Source organism: Cydia fagiglandana, chromosome 10, assembly GCF_963556715.1.
Source record: "Cydia fagiglandana chromosome 10, ilCydFagi1.1, whole genome shotgun sequence".
NCBI lineage: Eukaryota > Metazoa > Arthropoda > Insecta > Lepidoptera > Tortricidae > Cydia > Cydia fagiglandana.
In genome coordinates this window covers 2,692,138-2,712,654 of record NC_085941.1, presented here as the reverse complement: position 1 = coordinate 2,712,654, position 20,517 = coordinate 2,692,138, and the positions used below count along the sequence as shown (strand labels likewise).

Here is a 20,517-nt window from a genome sequence, read left to right as displayed (position 1 = left end):
ACACAGGATTTAAGAAAGACTCATGTTAGTCACGTTAGACCAGGCCGTGTCCGGGCCGGAGCTTCCGGCGCATCGTTTTCTATGGAAAACATCACGTGATCGCCTGTCATGTCATAGAAAAGTAAGCGCCGGAAGCTCCGGCCCGGACACGGCCCAGACTAACGTAAGTCATCCTTTATTGAGCTTACGGTGGGCGTAGGTCGAAAGGTATAAAATTGACCAGGAACAGGCTAGGCGGCCGTCAAATTAAAATAATATTGTGTTTGGTCAAAATACTGCGAAAAGTAAAGTTTAAATCAATATAAATCACGCCGTTCAACCGTATAAATAACCATCTAAATGTAAAATGTAGAATATCGAGTATCAATAAACGTCTGTAAGTCGCGTAATGAGCGGATGCACCCGGGAGTAATGGTGTGTGAAGATGATACCGGCGTGCTGCGTTTACATCGGGATAGTACTTGCCTACTATACTTGCCGCTTGATAACCGAGTATCAACCAGAGACTCAAGTCTGCTGCGTATGAGCGCCTACTATAAAGGTTGATGTACGAGTATGACTAGAGACTTGAATTACAAATATGTTGAACTATTACTGTTTTATTATTACGAGTAAAAAGAGTCTTAAATTTTTTTAAGGTGATTGCTGTACGACAGTGGAGAAAAGAGACCAAAAATCAATGTAACCACATGAAGGGGGCGTTTTTACGGTAGGTAAAGGTTTTTTACCTGATTAAACTGACGTTTATTTACTTGCTTTTATCACACCTACTGCGTTTAAATCGCTACAATTCTAGTCTAATTATTGATACATAGTATCAATTTCTATGTGAAAGTAATAGCGGCGTACTGGGTTTTACATCAACCTCAGGACTTGCTTACTTGCTACGCTACTTACCGGTCAACGTCAAACTAAACTGTTAGTCGCGTAAGAGCCGATGCAAATAAGAATAATCAGGATTAAGTACTGCTTTATTTTGATCCCTGTAGTACTTGCCTACTTGCGACTAATCGGGCTAGTACAAATCTGTAAGAATGAATGCAACCGAGGGTAATTGTGTGTGAAAATGATAACAGCGTGCTCTGTTTAGATCGCTCCAGTACTCGCCGATTTTATATTTATCGGTCGATTTGGTATTTATTCGTCGAGTAGTATCAATCTGCAAGTCGTATGAGTGAAGCAATGATGTGTAAAAATGATATCAGTGTGCTTGTTAAATAACAGGAATAAATTTCACCAGTTCAGTTACTCGCTATTAACCAGCGAGTACTATAGAGTAGGCTAGCTACTGTTGGCTATTATGAAATATATGAAATAATAAAGCAACCATTATTATTATTTCGTAATCACACTTGTGTAACTTTAGGAAGTGTTAACCGTCGAATGCTTTAAAATGTCTCCAAATGTCTAAAATAATGACAATGTGACAATTCCTACTATAAGTAGTCATTTAGTCATTTATTCAATATTGCAATGCCATTACCATAATAAGGTGTTACAATTTAAAAGGCCAGTTCATGACACCCTGTAAGGGCACACAATAGTAAGATACATGCATATTTGCAGTTTTATACGATTAAACAGGTCTTCAAGGCGAGTATAATAATTATCAGTAGCTCTGTCTGTCTGTCGGTGACCTCTTCACGCTTAAACAGCTGAACCGATTTAGATTAAATTTGATATAGTTTGAGGCCCGGAAAAGGACAAGGATAGTTTTTAACAATAGTTATCGTCATTCCACGTAACGAAGTCGCGGGTATAAGCTAGTTTTACAATAAATCATTACTTATATCAGTTTGTTTGCAATGATTGCCAAACAGAACACGAATCAGGCTTGTCCACCATTACCTTAATATTATACGTTAACAAATTCAATAAACTTTTGCTAAATTAACCGTCTATGTTTCAAGTCGCCTAAACGCAGCACATAACACTAAACTTCTCATACTGTCTCCCTCATTACCGTACTGTTGAAAAGAGAAGTTTTAAGTCGGGAGGTAAATTTCGAGTGAAGTTTGATACGTAGTTATTGGAAGTTCTTAATGTTCTTTGCGACGAGAGGTGCATTTGTTTAAGGGTTTGTAAGAGCTTTTAAACTTAAGTGGTATTCAGTTAGTGATATTAAAATGTAACATAATAACCTGCCGTATTCGAACTTCAAGATCATCATCATCATCATTTCAGCCTATATACGTCCCACTGCTGAGCACAGGCCTCCTCTCATGCGCGAGAGGGCTTGGGCTATAGTCCCCACGCTAGCCCAATGCGGATTGGGGACTTCACATACACCTAAGAATTTCTTCGCAGATGTATGCAGGTTTCCTCACGATGTTTTCCTTCACCGAAAAGCTAGTGGTAATTATCAAATGATATTTCGTACATAACTTCAAGATATTCACAAGAAATGACACGTACTAGATCCATTCCAGATTCCAGTTTTACGTTATAGTTTAGATATCAACTAGTTCTCTTTTGCAGCGCAATTCAGGCAACCAATGTCACTTTTACATTACATAGAGTAAGATATCTATTAATGTGAATTAGATTTCTAAGTCATATCCTGTGGAAATCGTACAAGAATGTCTCCAGAATCGCGCAAATGTCAAATTTGACAGGTTAGATCTTAAACATATCGTTATCGTATCTTGGTGATGTCTAAAAGATGTCTTATAGATGTTTATTTCATAATACGAATCGCGCCCAATATGTGTCATTGGATACCCAGATAGTTATTCATAACCTGACGACCTGGTACTACGACTGTACCTGTTTTTACGGGTACAAAACTGTTAACTGGGTTAATTATTACTCATTGAACAAAATTAAACATAAGAACTAAAAATATGTACCTCAAATGATATAATTATGAATAAATTATTTAATTATACAACTTTATCCGCTGTAACTTTCAAAGACAAACAAATACTGTTATTTCTAAAATATAAATACACTGAAATATAAAAATATTTATCAATGTGAAACGTGATTGACATGTGCGAGTATGTTACATAAGTACCTACTCTTATGTTGTGTGATAATTGTAACGTCCTAAAAAATCGTCAAAAAATCTTAAGCACCCGGATCCTATTTAAAAAACAATTCATTTCCCTCGCCAGCCTCATTACCGGCCGGTAATGATACCGTGTCATGTTTATTCAGTGAACTTATCGTTTCTGCGTCGTTAACCCAATCCCCATTCCCAAACCACTCTGTATACATAGTACTCTATTGTAACTTGACCCTTACCTTAACCAAATAGATAGTAAATTTACTGCCATCTATCGACACACGATTAAAACTCAAAATGAAAATGTGTACAATTATCAACAAAATGTATATATATATGGATAAATTATTTTATTATTTTTATATCATTTCGACCCATGTTCTTTCACTGATACCTCAACGCCATCTAGCCGAGCATAGGCCAAAGGTGTATGCGCCATCTATCGGAGAATGACTTTTTTCTTTATTTCCGACGCACGTTTTTTCCTTAGACTTTATTCATCTTATACGGAGTTGTCATATGTCTTTGTGTTATTGTCTTTGTAACGGAACCAGTGTTAAACTCAGGGACGGGCAGTAATATTTGTTATATTTGCTCTTATAAAATGTTATATAACATCGTGTGACAGGGACAGCATGATAGATAATATTTTATTATGTCGTCCCTGTCACACGATGTTTTATAACATTTTATAATAGGTAGCCAATGCGGTGAGACCTGTATCCCTTCGGGACTCAGGCATCCCTTTTCCCCCGGCGTCATTGCAATAGAAATTGTGCTTAGCCTTAAGGTTGACTGGTAGAGAATGCCTTATGGCATTAAGTCCGCCTTTTGTACTATAAGATTTTTCTTTTGTGCAATAAAGATTAAATAAATAAATAAAAAAGAGGTATCTCCTATCTAAGTTTCCTCTAAAAAAAAAGGAGCACCGAGCTTCGTTTTTAATTCAAAGATCATATGTACTATATGTAGCACGGACTCAACTTATAATTGAGTAATAAGGGGGCGGGGGGCTAGGTAAGATGACAATGGCTGATAGAAAACGTCTATCGAATCTTAAATAATGTATGGAAATAGTCACGCGACTTCTCAAGTTCTCATAGCATCTGTCATCCCAAATCCCTTTTTTTTTTTCGTTCGGCGATTGTCGATGAGCAATCGTCATCTTGGCTAGACCCCCTGAGGTTAAACTTATTCTGGTCCTCTTTACCATCATGGATACCTTTGTAAATTACAATACCCACTCGAAACGAAAAGCGTAACTTACTAAGGCAAACCATGTCCCTTACGACCCTTGTGCAAAGAGGGCGTAACAGCCGCGAAGCTGTTTAGGATCCATTATCAACAAAATACCGCACTTAAGGATTAGGGCTGGATAAAAGCCTCTTTTTTTGCTTGTAGGGCTATGCTTTACCGTAACAAAGAAAGAATATAAGAATACTTTTGATATTAAAAACCACTTCATTCAAATTAGAGATGGGCCAAATATTCGGTAAATTTCGGCATATTTTTTCAATGCTTTTCGTATTCGGCCGAATAGTTCGGTTCGAACTGCCGAATATTTACCGAAAAAACATTTTTTTAAGGGTGTCTGCTAGTTAGCGCGGATGCACTTCGCAATCAGGTATGAGACGTTTCCGTTTCTTTTCATAAATATTCCCGGTCGGTCGGGAGAAGGGTCAAAAACACATTATGAGTATAGACCGCGGACCTGAATGAACTTGCCTTCAGCGTTTTAGGCGGTTTTAGCCCAACCGATTATCCGGCGGAATATTCGTTTTGATATGAGCTGAACCGAATATTCGTATTCGGCAAAGTCCATATTCGGCCCATCTCTAATTCAAATGCTCTAACTGTAAAAAATTAGGACAAATTTTCATTCACTACTAAATGGATCTGAAACGATGTCAAGTTCAAAGCTAAAATTTATTGTCACGCAATGCAATTTGAGCCAAAACTTGGCAGTTTTCTCGTGCCGCCCGCCATACAAAATTTTTACTAGGGAAGTGATCCTAGGTGTATTTTTAATTGGGTTTAATTTCATTTAATGACAGATACGACAATATGTCACGTATTTTTGTAATCGATTTGTTCAGTATTAAAAAGGTGCAGTCGATTGCTGACCGGCGCTAGTATCACTTCTTATTTAGACTGTACTGAAAAAGCACGGTATCTTTGAAACGAACCAGTGAAAATATGTGTTTAATTACATAGATATATACATAATACACTACACGATAGTCACGTGGTTAGCTCCTAAAATAGTAGTAAACAATCAAAAATATACAATCATTTCTACGTACAAAAGTCCTAAGCAAACATTCAATAAATAAACGAACGTGACATAACTCCCATAAGCCCCAAACTGAAAAAAAATGGCAGCGAATCGAAACCCTGGTGAAAATTCGGTCGGGTAATGAAACCCGCACGGGCCATTACGCGCGGCCCGCGCCATTAGTTGTTCGCGGAGCAATTACACCAGTTTGTGAGTTACGGTGGTTACGCGTGCGTCCATATAACTGCTATAAGACTTATACGTAGGTAAAAGCTGTGTAAGCGAAATTTAAGCACTTACATCGTTTTTATCCGGTTTGAAAGACCAAATACAGCGTGTATTTTTTGATAAAACTGCAAATATAAACGAGACGTAAGTTTTAGTGCTAAAAACGACTTAATGCCGTATCATCACAAAATGTAAACTTTGTCAAGTTATCAAAACAAAATATTTCTTATTGTAAGTACATATATGATATGTAGATATAATCGCTAAGCCTTCAATATTTACCCTCAAAAAGCCAGAAATATTCAAATATAACTAAAGTCAATGACACTTATGAAGTCACTGTCAAAATGGCGAATACTAATATATTTCCCCCATACGATATTCGACTTAAACCAAAAGAAAACAAGGTTGAACATATAGCCTACACACATGAGAGCCCCTTCAGAAAAACTTGTAAAGATTCACTGGAATGTGTATAATAAGCTGAATTGTTGTAATGAAAATCGGCTAAACGTGAAATGTGAATTGTGGGACGGTTCCGTACGTTTTGCGGTTCGCTTGTTAGCGGAGTAATTCTGTTTTCGTGGTTCTGCCGAATAAAATTAGATGAAGTTTTTCTTTTTTGGTTGATATTCTTTACAATATTAGCGCAATGTTACTGTACCTATGTGCTACATAATTTTCCTCTGAGTGACAAAAAAGTTCGTATTTTGTAACTCACCGGGAAATTACGTTTAGTTAGATCCATATGAAATAGATTTTGTTATGAAACATTTCTGCTTGAAGAAATGTCACTGTTGACAGCTGACAGATCATATCTATAACCGTTTCATAACAAGATTATAAAGTTCGAATCGCCCTCTAGATTCTTATATCTTTTTGTGATACAAAGTCTACTCAAAATGTGAAAAAACATACTGAATATAACAATATTAGACTAAAATTAAAACTACTTACAAAATTAAGACTAGTACCTAAGAAAACCATAAACTTGGGTGACTTTCACAATCAATATCAATTTCGAACCAACTGATTCCATTACCCCGAAACGGGCCCCAAGCACTAAACAAAGTAAGTAAATTCGATTCTAGCCCCGTGAGGTGGAAAAGTGCACGCTCGTTATCTCCAGCCCTGCATCCATTGTAGGTACGAACATATTGAACCTATTCATGTAGGTTTTAAAGCTTCTTTGTAGGAAATTGGCTCCGTGTCACTTACGCCACGTCAATACGGCTTACCTGGAAAGAGAGGGTTTTATTAGTATAAAAATGAGGGGCTTAAAGTGCTTTTATGGTTCAGATAGTAAAGTATCAATAAAGTTTCTGATGCTGTATGTTTATTGTTTATTATTGTACTTATATGTTTGTTATTGTTACTGAGTAAACAATAAACATACAGTAGAACCTTGATTATACGTACTAATTGGGACCGAAGCTAGTTCAGATAATCGAAATGTGTTTTTTTTTTGGGACTAGATCAAACAAAACCAACACACTTTTATACATAAACAGTATATGACATGATATAAAATATAGCAGGTAAACTATTTGATAAATTTTCCCATTAGGGTAAAGTCTGTTAATGCGTGGTGAAGCAGCATTATGGATATTACAGTGATCCCATAATTTTATTTGATGCGTTACCAACTTACCACAAAAAATGTGTAGATACAAAGAATATACCTAATACACGGCATACTGAAATTGACATTTTTATTACATTAAGCACGTCCTGACACGCTTCTGTCCTCGTCCGATACATCCATTGTCAACTGCAAACGTTTCATTCTGAATTAAATCACATTATCTGTGTGACAAAGCTTTTAATTCAACAATGCCACCCAGAACAGTAGGCGCACGAAAATCAAAACGTATAGAGCGTAAACGCCATTACTTGCCATGGCGCGTACGACTTTTTTGCCAATATATTGTGTCAATACTTAGACTAAAACGTCGTAACTGCCATTGGTGAACATGTCCCTTACGACAATTTACCAAAGTATCGATGTGACAACGATATTAATTCCATGAAATACGCGCCACCAGCCCTCGTAAATTACATATTTACTACTATTTATTTATGGTATATTCCAAGATGGGGTAAGCGTTGACTTGTGTGCGAAATATTGCGTAGAGGACAGCTATATTTCAACGATCATGAATGGGAAAACATAACTATGTTAGTATGTGGAATACGCACTCTAGCAATTGAGACTGCGTGGTGTTTTCCTCTAGTATTTCTTTTTGATCCGAGTTAAATATGCAGCATAAAAAAGTAACACACAAGTAACGTTTAATTGTTTTTGTTAGCGCCATTTGCACCATCCCACTAACCCGGGGTTCACCGGTTCAACCATTAACCCAGTGTCAAATTGTAATGGTAACCATGGTAACTCCACGTTTAACCGGTTAACCCCGGGTTAGGGGATGGTGCAAGTGGCCCTTAGTTGAAAAGACATCTAACGATAACCTACGTAAGATTTAATTTTATTGTCATTATTCAAAAAGCTAAGTTAATATGATTATAAAAGTGTACTCACTGAGAATAATTATTTGAAACAAAACGTATTATATTCAATATATTCTCATTTAGCTTCGATACTGAATAAATCTTTGCGTTGGTGCTTTATTGTATATAAATTATTAACAATATGCATTTAAAAAAAGTTTCGACAACGTAATTTTGAGTCTGACAGTAATGCAAAATGCATTGAACAATTCACGTTTAAACGTTAATTTTTTTTTTTACTTTTTGCCGATAAATTTTTAGGAGCAAAAAACGGTATTTACAATGTATTGTATTGCCAAACCATCAATAATCAGTGGGAGTATATCACCGTGTCACCATAAACGTCATTCTCGAAATCCCCAATTATTAATTACAACTACTATAATAACGTCACAAAGCGTCACATTAATTCCACTAAACCGTAACAAACACCGAGCATCATAAACATGTCCGAATGTCATTTATATCGTGACGTCACCATTCAAAATGGCGCTGATATTAAAGCTAGGGGTTGTTTGCGAAACGGATTCAGTATTGAGGAAACTTAAAAAGGGCGTAACGGACACAGGTTTCTAGTACGCTTACGGCGTTTTGATGGGTTATTGATACCCGAAATTCTCTATTAATACGGAACCTCTATTCATCAAGCCTGGGATTAAATAATTCTTTGGGACTCGACGGAGGAAGTGGAAATTATTACTTGAAAGCTCCTTTATCCTCGTAAGGCCCAATGTGCTTTACAATGTACACATTTTCAGAAACTAAATAAAGTTCATTGCTTTCTCAAACAAGCAGACAAAATTCATCTTAGTTTCTTTTTAATTATTTATATTTTTTTATGGTGCGTTTTACGAAGTCTTGTGTGTGATTTTGAACTAGTGTGTACATTTATGCATTGCAAAATTTACATGCGTTTTTGTCAAAAATAAACCTGAATACGTCGATTAAAATAAATATATGAATTAATAACAGTTCTAATATCCAGTTTATCAAACGAATAAACTACCCCTCATGCTTATACCGTAAAATATGGTCCTAACGTACATTTAAATTTAACTTAAAATAATTTAACTGACCCATAAACTAGTTTAATAAACGACATAATCTGCATAAAATCGGCAGTTACTTGCCTAAGCAAGATTAACAGGCAAAAAAGTATTTACGTATAATATTGTTGGCCGCCAAAGTACGTGCTTACTTCTATGGCAATGGCACTTACGACAAACTGGTGACTGCTTACGTAAAGAAGTTGTTAAGAATAGCTTAAATGGCGTAAAGTCCAAAAAAATATGCATTCAATTAACCAATGCAAAATAAAACAGAACTTCTTTGAGGAACGATAAAATAAATTAGGGTTGACAATGTGTCGATTTTGTAGATATGTATATATAGTTATCTATCTAATGTCTATAGTCAACAAAAGCATATGTGACGTATCATGCATAATGTAACTTGGGTGACGGCGTAAAGCATGTGACAAAAAGGTTAAATAATAGTATTTCGTAGTAAAAAGTAACCAAAGTTTATTCCACATGCGTTGTAATGTTGCCAATGCATACCGCCGACCGAAGGTATACATAGTGCATAGCGAAACGATCAAATATGATTTGATACAATATTTTCGTGGGCATCGCGGCGTAAACACGAGGCGAGGAGCCAAAACTTGATCGAAAAACACATCAGACATTTATTTAAAACCAACTTGCTTAAGATAGCATAGTTTCCATTTGAAATTATGGTTTTGTTTGCCTTTTAACTGGATCAAAGCAAACTTTAGGAGAAACGTTTAGTTTTTGTTCGAAAGATTAAAGTTGATTTTTGTTGTTTTACAGACACTGCATAATATTCTGAAGAAATACTTAAATGCAAAGCATAAGACACGTTACCATGTATGGTCTATGTGCATAGTGCGAGATTGAACTATTTACTACTCAACTGGTGTATTTGCAAGCTGTAAAGTTTTTTGCATGTAAAAGACGACAAACAAACTCTAAACTTGTAAAATAGTGACTTGTTGACAGTGTTGGCAAAAAATCAATTCGAATTGACGATTGACGATTGAGGATTGACCGATCAATCCGAATTGACGATTGACGATTGACGAAACTAATTCAAAATCTACTGATTGAGGATTGACGATTACTAATCGTTAATTCGAACTGATCGGTCAATCCTCAATCCTCAATCGTCAATTCGGATTGACGATTACTTTGCATGTACCTACCTAATGTCCTTTTTATCTAGGCCATTTTTCGAAACTAGCCAAATACGTTCAAAAGCGGTGTCTGAGTTTACCAAAGGTTCCGAAACATGTTTCCGACGGCAATATAAAGGATGTCCTTTTTGGAACATTTTCGGGACTTTCCTTGAAATTAACCAATATCGTTCAAAATCGATATCTGAGGTGCCCAAAGGTTTCGAAACTTGTTTCCGAGGGAAATATTGAGAGATGCCCTTTTTTGGGACATTTCTAGAAATTACCCGATTGCGTTGAAAATCGATATCTGAGGTAACCAGAGGTATCTAAACATCTTTTCAACTGCAATATTGAAAGGTGTCCTGTTTTGGGACATTTTAGTGACATTCTTTGAAAGTGACTGCTTGCATTCAAAATCGATATCTGAGGTGCAAAACATGGTTTCAACGGCAATATTTAGATTCTACACTTTAGCCACGTACTTACTTTACTACCTGCATTACGCCACCCTGCTGATAACAAGATGCGTTCTAAAAACGTACGAGTGCGAAAGAGATAGCATGATTCTAATCCTTTTATTGTTCTAGTGGTGTCCAGTTTGAGTCCAGTAGAGATAAGACATTCGGTCTTCAACCCTTGTTGTTTGTTGGTGTGTGACTGTGTGTGTTTGTTTTAAATTAGACTGTGGATTTTATTTTGGCGTTGGCTTGTTATACGGACTTTTGGATTTACTTCTGGACTGTTTCATACGATTAACTTGGCGTGACTTTGAGGATTGGACATCGCAGTTGTTCTTACGGTAAGTAACATTTACCAACTATTATTTGTCGTAAAGGTTAACATTGAATATCTATAGGTACATTTTTTATTCTAGAACAATGTTATGTGGGTTTAAAAATTTCACTTTGTTATTTTCGTGTGCAAGATTAATGGATAAAAAATAATTATGAGAATACATCTGTAAGATAACTTCTATACGATATTATAATTATGTCTAAATCAATAAAAAAATATCATATTACGGGCTCCCTTCGATTTCATTTCATGCTTGTTATGTTTTTATGACAGATTGTTATTGTGAGATAAATGAATAAATAATATCCATAATAACAAGTAAAGTTCAATATATAAAGCCTTGCCAGTATTACAGTGAATACCGGGGGATATCCCGATACTTACTGTAATACTCGCAAGGCATTCAATAATAATAAATCATTCTTTTGGGCAACCTTTGGGCACCTCAGATATAAATTTTGAACGCAATCGGTTGGTTTCAAGAAATGTCCCAAAATGTCCCAAAACAGGGCATCTCGGAATATTACCGTCGCAAACATGATTTGGAACCTTAGCGTAGGTAAAAAGTCATTTCTCGGCATTGCCGTCAGAAACATGTTTAGAAACCTTTGGGCACCTCAGATATCGATTTTGAACGCAATCGGTTAATTTTAAGAAATGTCCCATAAATGTCCAAAAAAAAAGGAAACTACGTCTTTATTGCCGTCGGAAACATGTTACCTACCATGTGAACCTTTGGAAATCTCAGATATCGTTTTAAAGTGCCAACGAATATTTTATAAAAATGTCCCGAAATGGAAGGGACATCTTTCGGGACCTATGGTCGACATCGATTACGAATATGAACGTAATCGGCCAAATTTCGAAAAATGTCCCAAAAAGGGACATCAGTCAATACTGACATCAGCAACATGTTTTCGAACCTCTGAGAATCTCAGATATCGACTTTAAGTCCAGTAAGTAAGTCTCAAAAAAGGACACCTTTGAAAAGTAATCTTAGGGACTATGGTTAATCTAGATTGAGAATTGATTAAATCCGAATTGAGGATTGATGCGTTAATTCCGATTGATTCAATCGGATTGACGCGTCAATCTGAATTGAATCAATTCGAATTGATCAATCCGGATTGATCAATTCGGATTGACGCGTCAATTCGATTGATCAATCCGGATTGATTTAGTTCAGATTGATGCCAACACTGCTTGTTGACAAGTAAGTACTTTTTCGTTCATAAGTATTAACTTGTGAATTCTCGAACGCAGTTTGTAAAAAGGGCCGGCAAATTCGGTATCGTCTTGGGTCGTCCCATTCGTTTTTCGTCAAGTTCTTAAATTAGTCCTATTCTGCTTTCGTCACCAATTCTACATTCGTCACAATCGTCGGTGGCTTTCAATGTAGAATGAGTGACAAAAGCAGAATAGGACTAGTTTAAGAACTTCACGAAAAACGAATGGGACGACCCAAGACGATACCGCAAATTCAAATGTAGGTACTTAACCGCTTTTAGTCAGACCGTTACGCATGTTTACTACCGTCATAGAATGTATTTACTTCGTCGATAGAATCGATCAAAGCGTAGGTAATATTCTCTGCCGTTCCATATAATAAGTAACTTTAAGTCCTTTGGGCAACTGGCGTTTAGGTCATGTCGAATGGCGCTTACGTTAGGTTAACGAGCATAGAGAAAAAAATACATAGGATTGCTAACTCCATACATATACTGTATTTGGAGCTTCGCTTCGTTAGCGTGTGTTTTTTTACTCGTACCATAGAGAAATATAGTAAGACAAGAGTGCTCACTCCGTACTACTGCTGCTACTTAAAGTACTGATAATTCCGCTATTCGATGCTAGATGTCGACTATGAAAACAACTAATCTTTTTGGTACCAAAACTGATGTATGGAATGAGCACTCTTGTCTTACTATATTTCTCTATGGTTATGTCGAATGGCGCTTACGTTAGATACAAGTTTTAAAACACACGCTAACCAAGCTAAGCTCCATTTTCACACCCACCGTACAGCACGGAATGATATCTTTATGCTGCCACCTCCCCGGTTTCAGCCATAAAGCATTATTTACGATCAGCACCGAATGCCCTTTTTATTATGCTAATTCGGGTGGGCATTGTACCTTCTAATTTACGGGGCCTTTTGTGCCACTTCGATACAACGGGGGTAACTTTAAAATTAGAATTTTGAACTCGTTGGTGGCGCGGTTGGCTAATGTGGCACAGCAGAGAGCCACACTAATTGAATTCTGTAGCAATTGCGACGTTTAGGGTAACATTCCATTTCCAACGACAGCTGCACTACTGTCAATTTTACTATGGAAATTGACAATGACAGCGACGCGTTCAGTACAGGTAGTGCAGCTGCGGTTAGAAATGGAATGTTACCATAAGAAGAAAGAGGACGGACGTTTCTACAAACGTAGTCCCCATTTTCCTCCGTGGATATTTATATTGACCTTATGGAAAATATTTTTACATAATTGGATGTATATTAACCAATAAATTAGAATTGTGAACTCGTTGGCGGCGGGGTTGGCTAACGTTGCTGTCCACGTTACGTTAGCACAAAGTTAGTTGATAGCTCGCTAGATAACAGTCTTTACATTGAACGCGGTTCCACTCTCGTGACAACGTGCGAACGTGACACTATTCTACGTGCATAGCACTGTCTCGCTTACACACCGGTGAATCATCGTGATAACCGGGTAAGGGGACGCTGCCCGCCCATAAATATAAACTACACCATAAATGTCAGATGGGACAAACGCATGTCCTGATTTACCACACACAAAGCTTGAGAACGCCAATTGAGGGAACCGAAGGCAATACGTGGCAATGTGAACCTTAACACCTTGTTTTATGGTTTGAAATGCTGAGAATCACAGTTTTTAACATATTGATTTAAACTTTTACGATTTCCGCACATTATTTTAACGAAACGGGACTTTAGTGCGTACACTTATACGTAAATACCTATACATAAATGTTATAATTGTATGCGATTCGGCCTAGTCAAGATGACAATCGAACATCGACAAACGCCAAACGAAAAGTATCAGGATGACAGAGAAATGCACGAAAAGATCAGGTTATATAGCAAGGATTACGTTTTCAAATTCAAAGATAAACTTATCATTTTGTCAGGCAATATGTCTATTGAAATTGCATTGTCAAGAGCCAACGGCAAATCCGATAGGAGAATTATTATTTGATATATTCGCTTTATATGTAAAGCATAACAAGTAATGGAGGTGAAAGATCGATCGATACGTAAATTATTTACCTATTACTAGTAGGAATTATATCGAAAGTAGGGCATATTAATATCGTGTATGTTTTGTAAAGGTACAAACAATTTTAACGATAAATAAAAATACATTTTACTAATCCAGAAAATAATAACGTGCTTTCCAATCAGCTCGCTCGTTATAATTTTCTTTCGTATTTTTGCATGCAATTACTGTTGCTATCCTACCCAACCCGAATATAAATTTTAATCATAGAAATCTTAATAAACATATAATTATGTATGAGTGACTAGGATTTCTGGAGAATCTCATTTCAGAGAAATTACGAACCTATTTACGACGATTTTTGACGGCCATCTGATCTAGTCGCTGGTGACTCTGCCTACGAAGCAGGAAGTCCCGGGTTCGAATCCTGATAAAGGCATTTTTGTGTGTGTTATCACAAATGTTTAAGTACATCAATTGAATTACAAATAACAGCTCGACTGTCTCAATTGTCTGTTCAATCGAAGACTCCCTAACTTCCAAGTATACGTGTAACAATCCCAAGAATCCATTCAACATTAAGCATATACGAGTATCTTCAACACAAGTATGCTCTTAGCGACTACAAATTGCCCCAACTTCGGTATCTGCGACTGTACGATTGCATGCTCGTTAGCTGCAATCTGGGGCTGACTGTACAAATTAGTTTTGCGATCTGTTATGAATTAAACTTGGGTACGAACAATGTCGGAGTGCATTAGTTTCAAATGTCAGACACAGATTTACTGAGCGTTAAATACTCTCATTCATATTTACTACAAGGGTCATTTTCAAAAATATTTTTCCGGTTTAACTCACGTAATTTTACTTGTCTCGACACTTCTGTCAGAAATATCACTTTTAGTACTGACAGATCCAATCCATAACAAATCCAAACCAAATTATTTTCATAACCCGTTATTACAAATATTACAATCAGATCTGCAAGTCATTTTCAGAAGATATTTTTTAAATAACTAATTATAATTTTTTAGCTTTTGTGCAATTATTGATGCGTTTTAGACTTATGTCCGTGACTTTTTTGTTTAATCAGCTTTTAAATCGATGAACTTACTAGAAAAAGGCCTCAAAAATGTTATTCATATTTTTAGGCAACCATATGAGCACTGCGAGTTTTTAATAACTTTGCTGACTGAACCCAGGGCAACTTAACTGGTAAGATGCGATTCATGTCATGTCCTTTTCATAACAAACACAAATCAAATTGACTGATTTATAACTTCAAATAGGCCTGGTGTTGTCATTACACTCAACTTCCAACTAGTTGGCGCAGTCAAGTAGGATACGAGTACACTTCCAAACTTTGATTAGGTACGTTAATTCAACTCAAAGTAATTAACTTAATTAACACCAAAACTTTACACAAACCTAGGTATTTGGACACTCGAAACTTGATCCTCACCGAAATGTCTAATGATGAAGAGAGATCTAATTTTCCCCTTTACGTTTTTCAAAGTTTTCGACTCGATAAAATTTTCACGAAGTTAAATTACACTTTCGTAAAAGTACCTAACAAGGTAACTTGGAGTTTTAATTATTCTGCTGATAATAAAACACTAAAATCGGGAAAAACAGGCCCAGAAACAGTTATAAAAACCGGGCAAGTGCGAGTCGGACTCGCGCACGAAGGGTTCCGTACCACAATGCAAAAAACAAAAAAAAGCAATAAAAAACGGTCACCCATCCAAGTACTGACCACTCCCGACGTTGCTTAACTTTGGTTAAAAATCACGTTTGTTGTATGGGAGCCCCATTTAAATCTTTATTTTATTCTGTTTTTAGTATTTGTTGTTATAGCGGCAACAGAAATACATAATCTGTGAAAATTTCAACTGTCTAGCTATCACGGTTCGTGAGATACAGCCTGGTGACAGACGGACGGACGGACGGACGGACGGACAGCGAAGTCTTAGTAATAGGGTCCCGTTTTACCCTTTGGGTACGGAACCGTAAAAATGTAGGTCTGTCGTTTCTTTTCCACCAGCTTTTCGAGCCATTTAGGAAACCTAACAGGCCAACTCGTAAAAAAATATATGATAGATAGATAAATCATTTATGTGACAGCTGCAATGACACACAATATAAATTTACACAGAGGAAAAGAAAAAAAAAATCTAATCCATACAAAATCATTAACCCCCTCCAGCACTCGAGAGTTGGGACGTCTGCTAATAATTGATTGTAATCGGGAAAGTTCGCAACTAGCGATCACTGCAACTGATGACGGTACTTTAGCGAGATAGCGAGAGACTAGCGGTAGCGGCAGCGGGGGAAGAGGCGGAAGCGATTTGAAAACAACAGTTTTAAGATTAAATTGACACTACACTTGTAAAAAGCATTAAGAAAGTTAGACCTAATATAGAACCCTGCGGGACTCTTTTGTTGGCAATTCGTGATCAATCGGTGAATGACTTTTCAAAGCAGGATTACGAGAAAATAACCAAATCAAATCATTGTTGATAAATAAAACTTAACGTTGTAACATGCCTATTTAAAATATAAACTATCTTTATCACATTTTGAACATTCAGGATTACGACCCCAAAAACATTCAGTAAAACGGAAAAGAAAATATTGTTAGCCCAGCCAATAACCTCGTAGCTAATTATTCGATTAGGTACGGCAAAGGTTGATCTTATACCAAATAAATAGGCTATTTCGTACAAGAATATAGATGTTCTTAAAGTAGAGGCTATTTCGCGTAACGCTTCGTATTCCGAGTAAAATAAGCCTTTTATATTACGAATTTTCTCGCTAGAATACAACACCTTTGCCAAAAGCCTCTACTTTAAGAACATCTATATTCTTGTACGAAATAGCCTATTTATTTGGTATAAGATCAACCTTTGCCGTACCTAATCGAATAATTAGCTACGAGGTTATTGGCTGGGCTAACAATATTTTCTTTTCCGTTTTACTGAATGTTTTTGGGGTCGTAATCCTGAATGTTCAAAATGTGATAAAGATAGTTTATATTTTAAATAGGCATGTTACAACGTTAAGTTTTATTTATCAACAATGATTTGATTTGGTTATTTTCTCGTAATCCTGCTTTGAAAAGTCATTCACCGATTGATCACGAATTGCCAACAAAAGAGTCCCGCAGGGTTCTATATTAGGTCTAACTTTCTTAATGCTTTTTACAAGTGTAGTGTCAATTTAATCTTAAAACTGTTGTTTTCAAATCGCTTCCGCCTCTTCCCCCGCTGCCGCTACCGCTAGTCTCTCGCTATCTCGCTAAAGTACCGTCATCAGTTGCAGTGATCGCTAGTTGCGAACTTTCCCGATTACAATCAATTATTAGCAGACGTCCCAACTCTCGAGTGCTGGAGGGGGTTAATGATTTTGTATGGATTAGATTTTTTTTTTCTTTTCCTCTGTGTAAATTTATATTGTGTGTCATTGCAGCTGTCACATAAATGATTTATCTATCTATCATATATTTTTTTACGAGTTGGCCTGTTAGGTTTCCTAAATGGCTCGAAAAGCTGGTGGAAAAGAAACGACAGACCTACATTTTTACGGTTCCGTACCCAAAGGGTAAAACGGGACCCTATTACTAAGACTTTGCCTGGGTAGTGCCATGACACCGTACTTATGCTCTGGTGGTCAATGGTGAATAAAAAATTCTTTCAGTAAATAAAAACAACCTGCGCGCAAAAACCCGTATTGCTGACGTCGGAGAGAAGACTGCTAGGCTCAAATGGGACTAGGCCGGTCACGTCTGTCGCATGCATCCATATAGATGGGCTAGTGTGGCTACCAAGTAGATGCCAGAAGGAGAGCGCGGACGCGGCAGGCCCAGACGGAGATGGCGGGATGACCTAGACACCTTTCTCAGTAACTGGCCAGAGCAGGCGCTATGTCGGGAGTCGTGGAAGACAAGGGGAGAGGCCTTTGCCCAGCAGTCGGACACCTTAATAGACTAGCAAAAAAAAAACACAAAAAATAAGATCATAGCACTTAATCATACGTCTCATTTAAGTTTGCGGTTATATTAAAAATACACACAGTATATGTAGTTTTATTCTATACTACACCCTCAAAGAACCGTTAAGGCTTTATTAACATATTGAATACTGCCATTTTCCTTAACAGTTAACCATCCCTTTCTATCGAGCAAGGAGCAATAACATCTTTTGTAATAACAATCCCACCAAAAACATTCTGTAAAAAACTAGCCAAGTCTCGATGGAGCTTGTTGTTTATCTCTAAAAAGTAATGAAATCTAGACAAAGTTGTGCCAAGTCTAAGGTTCCTTACTGCGATTTCTTTATTATTATAGTTAATGTTGTGTGACTTGGCCGTTGAAGGGTACACAAGGGTACAAAACCAGGTGCTCCATGACACCATTGCACCAATCTGTCGCCAGAACCGCTACCCATTGACGATGGAAAATTGCCACTTGGAAAACGTTGATTCAATAACCAGTCAATTGTAGGCTTGATAAAGCTGCGTATTTCAATAATACTCAATAATGTATGGGCGAGCCTGAAACAAACACTTCTTTTTGGTGCAATGGCAGATTGGTGCAATGGTGTCATGGAGCACCTGGTTTTGTACCCTTGTGTACCCTTCAACGGCCAAGTCACACAACATTAACTATAATAATAAAGAAATCGCAGTAAGGAACCTTAGACTTGGCACAACTTTGTCTAGATTTCATTACTTTTTAGAGATAAACAACAAGCTCCATCGAGACTTGGCTAGTTTTTTACAGAATGTTTTTGGTGGGATTTCACTTCTTTTTGTAGAAACGTGGGCATATTGATTTATTTTATTAGATTTTCTTATTTAACACATTTTTTGTCTGTTTAGGAGTAGTTTTTTTATTATTACAAATCTTTCTTTTCTTTTTTTCCGGTTCTGATTCTTCTACAGTAGCAACAGTTTTTCGTATTGCCCATTCATTAAATCTAATAATTAAATAATAATCAGTAATCCGTCACTAATCATCATATAATGACTTGGCAATCGAACATAATGCTTTACTCGTACCGTACTCGTAAATAGGTATGTGTAATGCTCAAACTGCAATTAGCGCTAGCGTTATGTTCAATTAGAATTATTTTTAATAGGTGACGATGATCCTTTTGTCATTATGCAGCCGTGCGAAGGCCAAGTATTACAAATTAAAGATATCTTATTGATACGGTTTTAACACCCCCTGGCACTGATTAAAATAACCGACTTGGTTTCACATTACATCTCAAAACTTTTTTGTAGTAAAAGCGTTGCGAGACTTGCACCTTTTTACATGTAATGTTTTTGATGGGATCTCATCTCTTTTTGTAGGCAGTCCTTCTTTTCGAGTACTCATACCCATACTATGTATACACATATCATAACTAAACATATCTTCATTCATACTCACATCGTACATCGTAGTGTACCTTTACTTTACTTTACCTACTATTTGTAAGAACTGCAACAGTAACTTTGTAATATCATATATTTATATGGGATTACAAACTTACTTATGCAGTTCTTAGATCTTTAAAACGTGACTGATATTGAAATATTTTTAGGTTTTCCCTTTATGTGGCTATTAAACCCTAACTCTGTACCAAATTTCAGCTCTCTGAGTTTATGGGAAGTACTAGTTCTATTCTGATGATCATGAGTGAGTTTCATAAATGCGAAACTTTGCTTTCGCTTAACTTCGGAACTAAATGACCTACAGACTTGAAATTTTGGATTTTAAGTATGTGATTATAGCTTACTGGATGACCAAAATTTCTGCGTTCTGGTCTAATCCAGAGGTTCTCAAATAGGGGCCTGAAAATGCGGCGAAATGGTTCCAGTAAAGGATGGTACGGTAGTGTTTGCTTCGCGCTCGACTTGGCGGGGGCACTGCCGTGCCCCCCGATATCGAAATATAATGGCGGATCGTTCGGATAATGGTGAATCGTCCCTTCCTTTTAATGTCCAGAATTTCTTAACAACTTCATCAGTCTTGTTCCCTCTTTGAATATGAACTTAATAATCTTCAAATTTTGCTTTTAACTGACGGACCGATATAGCGGACTGGTTATTAGTGGGCCCCTTTAAGGTATTTTTTGTAAAATAATTGTAGCAATTTTAAGATGCCTATTTGAGAGAATATAAATCGTTAGAACAATTGGGGCATTCCACAAATAGATTTACTTTATCGGGGACATGACACGTATAGTCGCTACCTTAATATGATATGTAAAAC

General features: G+C 36.7%; 1 protein-coding gene across 1 annotated transcript in view; it reads right to left on the bottom strand.

The window, feature by feature from the left end:
• Positions 1-20,517, bottom strand: part of LOC134668129 (max dimerization protein 1-like) — a 474,702-nt gene that overhangs the window by 202,281 nt on the left and 251,904 nt on the right. The window lies entirely within an intron of this gene.